The sequence below is a fragment of the Mercenaria mercenaria genome, chromosome 10 (assembly GCF_021730395.1).
Source record: "Mercenaria mercenaria strain notata chromosome 10, MADL_Memer_1, whole genome shotgun sequence".
Taxonomy (NCBI): Eukaryota; Metazoa; Mollusca; class Bivalvia; order Venerida; family Veneridae; genus Mercenaria; species Mercenaria mercenaria.
Window position 1 is genome coordinate 32,979,420 of NC_069370.1, and position 6,289 is coordinate 32,985,708.

General features: G+C 35.1%; 1 long non-coding RNA gene across 1 annotated transcript; it reads left to right on the forward strand.

Moving 5' to 3' along the window:
* The first annotated feature begins 2,649 nt into the window (after positions 1-2,649).
* LOC128546323 (uncharacterized) lies at positions 2,650-5,415 on the forward strand. Its single transcript, XR_008365941.1, has 3 exons — positions 2,650-3,226; positions 4,726-4,911; positions 5,285-5,415. It is a non-coding gene; the product is annotated as an uncharacterized LOC128546323 (long non-coding RNA).
* Positions 5,416-6,289: the final 874 nt, after the last annotated feature.

Genomic DNA, 6,289 nt, shown 5'->3' on the forward strand with positions numbered 1-6,289 from the left:
AAACGATTATTTATAACGTATCCCCTCCTAGAGAATGATAACAATTTCTTACCTCCAAGGGCTTTACGTCGTTTGAATAAGTTTGCCTGAATAACCAGTAACTGCCAACCATCATTCACACGCAGACCGGCTAACAACTGTGTACACTTTATCTACATATCTACTATATGCAACTGTATTTGAAGAAAATGTAATAATGATGTGCCTATGGTATAAGTCAAATAAAACACTTTAGATTTTTTTTCTGTTCTGTTTTGTTGTGTTGTTTATACAGTACATATATAGGCATTTATACAAATCAAACATAGATGTACTTAAATCAGAATTTTAGAAAAGACGTTAGGATGAATGTTATTGTGTCCCAAACACCCCTTTCTCTTTTCGTTTTCTTGTAGCAAATGTATAGCTTTCTTGTGGAAAATAGGTCTACGACGGAGTGAAAATATATAAACTGTATCAAAATTGATCTGAAGTAGCTGAATTTTATTTGAAACATAGAACAATCTCTTTTATTGGTATATAGCCATAAATCGAGAGGTCGCGGCGTATCCCGTGTTGATTTAATGTTATAACAATGTTTAAAAACTGTGGACTCGGGAAATAGTTTCTACTGTTTTAACTGTAACAACAGAATGACGTAAGTAAATTAAACAGAACGATATATGTATTACTAGATTGCAATTGATAAATATACTTCTTCGTTCACAGTGTTATTTTTTTAACTAACATACTTGAATTTATAAATATCTGAAGCAACAAACAGAAAAGGTAGGAAATGCAAAAGTTCTATATTCGTTTCCCATGGGCAATGTCCGATGAAATGCATGTATCTCTTATGACAACGTGACGTATGTAGGAATTGCTGTGACGTTTGGATTGTTCCACCTCTGTACAACATCATAACCATGTGAGTTGATTAGCAATTGTAAACTCAAGCACTGTTAATAAAGGTTTATAGACTCGATTGAAGAAGCAAAGTAAATAGGAAAATCAACTGTAACTGGTCCTTTCATATAATCTAATTTAAAATCGTTTAATATAGACACACCCTGTATGAGTGTGCGAAGAATCATAAATTATCTTTCCCGACACCGCTTATTGATATCGAAAACCATCACATATTTAACAAGGCAGTCTGAAAGACAGCTAAATCCCCCGCCACTGGTATGGATAGTGAAAGGGTAAACCTTTGACCTTGAGCTGTGACCTTGGCCTTGAACTGACATGGCTGACCCATGAATTCTGCACATCGTCTAGATGAGTTGATCATTTGACCCAAGTTTCATGAAAATCCTAAAATGGGTTTAGGAGATACAGAGCTCAAACCTTTGACCTTGAGTTGTGACCTTGACCTTGAGTTGACATGGCTGACTCATGAGTTCTTAATGAGGTGATCATTTGACCCAAGTTTAATGTAAATCCTTCAAGGGGTTTAGGAGATACAGAATGGACACAAAATGGAAGGCTCAAACATTTGACTCTAAGTTGTGACCTTGACCTTCAGCCGGCATGGCTGACTCATCAATTCTGCACATCATCTTGATGAGGTGATCATTTGACCCAAGTTTGATGAAAATCCTTCAAGGGGTTTTGGAGATACTGAGCGGACACAAAATGGAAGGCTCAAACATTTGACCTTGAGTTATGACCTTGACTTTAAGCCGACATGGCTGACTCATGAGTTCTGCACATTGTCCTGATGAGGTGATCATTTAATCCAAGTTTCATAATTATCCTTCAAGAGGTTTAAGAGATACAGAGCGGACATGAAATGGTAGGCTCAAACATTTGACCTTGAGTTGTGACCTTGACCTTGAGCCGACATGGCTGACTTATGGGTTCTGCACATTGTCTTGATGAGGTGATCATTTGATTTAAGTTTCATGATTATCCTTCAAGAGGTTTAAGAGATACAGAGCGGACATGAAATGGTAGGCTCAAACATTTGACCTTGAGTTGTGACCTTGACCTTGAGCCGACATGGCTGACTTATGGGTTCTGCACATTGTCTTGATGAGGTGATCATTTGATTCAAGTTTCATAATTATCCTTCAAGAGGTTTAAGAGATACAGAGCGGACATGAAATGGTAGGCTTAAACATTTGACCTTGAGTTGTGACCTTGACCTTGAGCCGACATGGCTGACTTATGGGTTCTGCACATTGTCTTGATGAGGTGATCATTTGATTCAAGTTTCATGATTATCCTTCAAGAGGTTTAAGAGATACAGAGCGGACATGAAATGGTAGGCTCAAACATTTGACCTTGAGTTGTGACCATGACTTTGAACCGACATGGCTGACTTATGGGTTCTGCACATTGTATTGATAAGGTGATCATTTGATTCAAGTTTCATAATTATCCTTCAAGAGGTTTAAGAGATACAGACCGGACATGAAATGGTAGGCTCAAACATTTGACCTTGAGTTGTGACCTTGACCTTGAACCAACATGGCTGACTTAGGGGTTCTGCACATCGTCTTGATGAGGTAATCATATGACCCAAGTTTCATGAAAATCCTTCAAGGGGTTTAGGAGATACAGAGCGGACACAAAATGATACGGAAGGACGGAAGGACAGAAGGACGGACGGAGACCATTCCTATAACCCCCACCACTTGTGGCCGGGGATTAATAAACTTGAAGTGAAGTACGACAAATTAATTGTTTGTTTCATGTGTGATTACTGGCACCTGTTTTACATTACAATAAAATTATACATTATTATTTTAATCTTTGCAATTTTTTTAAACAGGTTTTCCCGCCACATATTAGGAACAAATAATTTACGAGCCTATAATCACATGAAAGGGCAAAAAAGCATTTGAATGCTTCGGCTATCTTGACATGTTTTTCGTTTTTTCAAGACAGCTGTGCGTTTCTTCGACTTATTCCTTACTTCTGCACACGACAAGACAAATGTATACGTTAGTGCAAAACCATCACTGTACATATGATACGACAAAATCAAATTTTACAGCATCAAAAATTAAAATCAATGATTTCGTCTGGTAGCGAAAATTATATCAACCGACAAAATCACTTATACACTCATACGAAGACATCCTTAAAACATCCGTAACGATTAATGTTTCACGATACTTGTTTTAAAACTTCCTTGTAGTTTGTAAACCGTCCGAATTGATGTTGCAAACGAAATAATTTTCGTGTAAAAACATGGACGTGTATTTATGTTTTCCTTTGGTCTTTTTTTCATGTATCCAAGGTAATGGATTTTAAACAATTGATATAATTTTAATGTTTAACTGCAAATGGTTTGTATGGCATGTCAAACGTTGCTAAATTATATAATCTATTTTTTTATTATTGTATGTCTTTTATTGTTATTCAATGTAGTGTCATTCATATTCTAAATTTTGCTATTGTTATTGTATATGTCGTTGTTCTTATTGTATGTTCGATATTCTTATGGTAAAAGTCATTATTATTGTTATTGTATATTTCGTTATTGTCATTGCATCTTTGATATCGTTAATCAATGTCATGTCATTTATGTTCTAAGTCTTACCATTGTTATTGTATATTTCGTTGTTATTGTTATTCAATGTCGTGTCATTCATCATTTTCATCATTTCTAATAATAATAACATACGTATATACTTTAGCAACGTTTGACATGCCATAGTTTTGAACATAAAGATGAAATAGTCTTAATATATAGCTATAGTTTATATTATATTAAGACGCATGCATTATATATCAACTTAAGCCACATACATTTTATCTAAATTAAATTAAGTTTTCTGCGATTGATTTTGAAGTTCACGCAAAAAAAACTGTTATTCTGGGGTTCCTAACTTTAAAACAAATCTTATACTTAAACTGTCTTAAATAAAGCGATAATGACACTAGTGCATATCATTTCTACACAGGCAAAATCGACTAGTTCTTAGCTACTTTCGTGTAATGTCATAGAACAATTAAGACCTTTCCTATTGACCATACAATATCCGTTCAATTTTTCGATTTCGTCATCACATTAACTTAATATTAAAGTTTGACCGTACAAAACACTTTAGTTTTATGGCATCAGTGTTTGGAAATCTGCCATATTATCACATAATAACCTTTTCAGGCGGAGGCAGCAGGGGGAGTCATTGGTGTTATTTTTTTTTTTGCTTTGTATGAAAGACCGATTGTTTTTTTTTTTTTTGAATTTGAAGGTCATATTTGTTTCCAACATCCTTTATTAATGAAAAACTAAAAGGCGCGATAAAGATACACAATCCGTATTGCGTTGTCTCCTGACAATTTGTCTTTCTTGATTAGATTTTGAAATAAGAAGACCCAAATTATAGCACCCAAGTTTGGGCAATGCCATACACAATAAGAGAAATGATTAAAAATCTATTTCGGACAAATGCTAATTTCACCATTCTGTTGAGTCTTGAGAGAAAGAAATCTCTGTCATAAATTAAAGTTTCTTAAGTGTTTGTGCCATTCATTAAACGAAAGGTTATATTGTAATGAAGTATTTTAAAACTGAGTTTTTCATCATGATATTTCTATGTATACTATGCAGGTTATAGTTTTCTTTTTATAGTTATAGTTATATATATATACGACATTGGACATTCAAGATTTTGTAATACAAAGCAATTTGAAAATTTACTACTTTAAGATATATGAAAGACCTATGAAATGCAGGAAAACAGTGTCCTCATAAAATCTACTCATTGTTCGTCTTTGCGTCTCTCTTGTCAGCTTCCTGGTGTTATTTTGTTTCAAAAACAACTGCAGCATGGACAGAACAGTACGCTGAGTGTAAGATGGCGACACCTACAATACAATATGAGAGACTTGAACTCAATGTAACTATTGATCAACAGTTCCAATATGACGACTTATGGGTAGGATACTACGAGCACATGGCCTTATTCGATTACATTGGTAATATTTCAGATACTTTCGATGTAGTTATGTGTTTATTACCTCTAGCTCATTTATATGCCATGTAAACACACATGCGTAAGCCATACCATCTAAAGTTGCCTTCAGCATTTTATTTCAAGCATACTATAATACTTTTCACTATATACATAAAGACATTGTAACAGAGATTAGATTGAGTATATATGCAAATGATGAACCAGTACGAATGTGTAGTACAATTCAGGTATGTATATAAATGTATATAAAGCAGCATCGTTAGTAATCTTATTGGGTAAGTGTGTGCGTGTGTACGTGCGTGCGTGCGTGCGTGTGTGCGTGTGTGTCTGTAAGCATATACACCAGGACTCTCAGTTTTAATTCTGTGCGATAGGTTGTATCAAAACCCGAAACGTCCAGCCGATACTAGCAACTATACAACTTGGTGTACCGACCCCAGGGCGATGCTATTCGGCATGTGCATACACACAATACATTGGGATAAACATACGTGAGGTAAAATGCCATTTCTACTACTACTATATGTTTCTGTAGTTTTAATGCACAAATAAGTATAAAAATAATAATGATGCAATCTTTGTTGATAAAATGAGTTAAAAGGCATTTCTTTGTAATTATTATTATTTTATTTTGGTTGGGTTTAACTTCGCGACGACACAATTTTATGGCGACTTTCCAGCTTTGATGGTGGAGGAAGACCCCAGGTGCCCCTCCGTGCATTATTTCATCACGAGCGGGACCTGGGTAGAACCACCGACCTTCCGTAAGCCAGCTAGATAGCTTTCTCACATGAAGAATTCAAGCTCTCAGTGAGACTCGAACTAACATCGATGAGGGGCAAGTGATACGAAGTCAGCGACCTTAACCACTCGGCCACGGAGGTCCCCTGTGTAATTAAGTCGTATATAACATAAGGTAAAACTATAGTCAAAAATATTTCATAGCCTTTTTCACGCGTTAGAGAAATAGTTCATACCTATTAAAGGGAAGTAATATACTCAAACCGTATGCAGTTGCTAAATATACATGTGAAATCCAAATGCTGACTTAAAGATAATATATAGACTACAATCTTTACTGTTAATTTTCAGCCTCACTTTTACACAGAGTATCTTAGTGAAGGCAAAGAATGTATTTAACTGAATTACATTTCAGAAGATACTAACTGGTACATGCAATCCCCATTTTGTACAGAGTCTGTTAAAATGACTCTTCAGTTTAAAATAAAATTTACCCAAATATCGTGAAATGACGTTACCTAAACAATGCTCAATTATCTCAATGGTTAGTATTTCAGAAAATTGGCGAAAGCCACGAGTAAAAATACGTATGTCATTGTTTAGTATAATGTGGTATCATACTCAAAATGTTCGTTGTC